Genomic DNA, 2,087 nt, shown 5'->3' on the forward strand with positions numbered 1-2,087 from the left:
GATCGAGTTTAGCCGCTAGAAACTAAAATGAATTTGTAAAATTAAAATAAAAATATAATTTTTCTTCTAATTTTCTAATTTTACAAGTAATCGTATGGGAATGACTCAAAATAACAATTCAAAAAGTTTATTTTTTTTAATAATAATTAACGAAAAGTAACCACACAAAATGTTTTAAGGTAATAAGTCGACTTAATACCTTTTGGTTAACTAGGCTTGTTTAGATTTTTTTTTTAAAAAAAAATTTCTTTTTAAAAAAGTATCCTTCGAGCCGGATTTGAACCAGCGACCTATGGATATCTGCTTAGGTATCAGCGCCATCTCTTTCTACAGTCCACCGCTCTACCAACTGAGCTATCGAAGGTATATGAAGCGCCCCGTTGGACAGCCATGTTGAACAACAAAACGCCAACTAACGCATTACTTATCAGACCTCTAAAGACATTTGAAAAATGCCAAGTATTTCAAAAATATTTATTTTCATGGAAAAATACCGGGCAAAAAGACAAACTTAAAGCCCCCAAAGTATGCAAAAAAACACACACACATATACAGCACAAAGCAATTTGTGTTTTGGGGGCGAAAAGGTGTTGATTTGAATGTCGAAAACGACAGCAAGAAAAGACGCCACCAAAACAAAAACACAGCCAGTGAAAATTTTCTAAAATGTGCTGCTCTGTAAGTGTTATATGTTCCGTAGATAGATGGGTGGCTGGCTGGTTTGGGTGAGCGGAGAGTCAAAAAGAAAAAAAGAGAGAGTGAATGTAAATGCGAGTGTCTCGTATATTCAATTATTCATGGGGGTTCGTGTGTTTGTTCGTGGGGTCTATATGATAATAATGTGTGTTTGTACTCTTTATCAGTGTCATTCATCAATTACAACGACAATAATTCCAATACAGTATTTAGGGCCAAACAACAACAACAAAAAAATATAATACAATGCCCAACTTGCTGTAAATGATGTTTGTTGTTATTCTTATTTGTTATTGTTATTCGATCATTTGGTGAATGAGCCGCAAGCTATATGGGCAAAAAAAAAAAAACAACAACATCAATGTGAGATACCATAGCCACCTCCATCACCGCCACCAACAACAATACAGTGTCTCATTTCAATAGTTTCAAACAAAAGAATCGCTTTTGCTTTTATATGAATAATAGAGCTTTGAAAAAAAACGAAAAGATAGGGGAAACAAAAAAGATATTCATCAAAAAAAGCACCAACAAACAGGGCCGATAGTACACCAAGCATAGACAACAACAACAACAACAAGAACAGCAACTAAAATCTTAGCTTTAATAGAGTCAACGAGAATATTTAATCTGCTGGTGCTGTTGCTTTTGGATTTCTCTGGTACTAGAGTGCCCTATCGTTGTTGTTGATGACAGAAAATAAGACAACGCAAAAACAAAAACACATTTTTTAGCTAACAGCTAAAATTCAACAGCAGTTCCAACAATAATAAAAAAAAAAAAACTAACCAGCGCCAACAACCTCAACTACACGGACAAAGCTAAACGAAAATTGTAATTGAGCAATGAACTACATTCATACACTCAACTAATGTTGTCGGTTCAAATGTGGTAGCCATTGGAGAACGATGCGGGTAACATAAGTAACTCACTCCAACAATAGAAATGTGTTGCTCACATTTCGTATGATATGAATAAGAGAAAACTTAACTATACAGAAAAAATATCACTAAAATTTTCCAATTAAAATTTAAACAGAATTAAAAAGATGACACATTTAATTCATTCAACTTTTTAATTACACACCAAAAAATAATTCATTTATTTTATGAATAGTGGTCCCAAAAAATTTCCAAACACGGAATTCATAAATTGTATGAAAAAAGTTCATAAATTAAAAAATACAGGTTTTCATTGACTATGAATGTATACATAATATTCATGAAATTTGTAATATTATAAATGAAATATACATAATTTTCGACATTGAAAAATATGTATTTTTATATAATATATTAAAAATGTCATGCATTAAATATAGCTCTTCTTTTTTTTTTCTTTTCGATTTTCCCCTAATTCTTAATTAGTTAAAATATATGAACCCATTTATT

General features: G+C 31.6%; 1 non-coding gene across 1 annotated transcript; it reads right to left on the reverse strand.

Annotated features, from left to right (window-relative positions):
- Positions 1 to 262: 262 nt before the first annotated feature.
- Positions 263 to 364, reverse strand: TRNAY-GUA (transfer RNA tyrosine (anticodon GUA)). Its single transcript has 2 exons — positions 328 to 364; positions 263 to 298 (listed from the first exon to the last, which is right to left on the reverse strand). It is a non-coding gene; the product is annotated as a tRNA-Tyr (tRNA).
- Between the last annotated feature and the right edge of the window lie 1,723 nt (positions 365 to 2,087).

Source organism: Haematobia irritans, chromosome 5 (genome assembly GCF_050003625.1).
Source record: "Haematobia irritans isolate KBUSLIRL chromosome 5, ASM5000362v1, whole genome shotgun sequence".
In the NCBI taxonomy this organism is placed as follows: Eukaryota; Metazoa; Arthropoda; class Insecta; order Diptera; family Muscidae; genus Haematobia; species Haematobia irritans.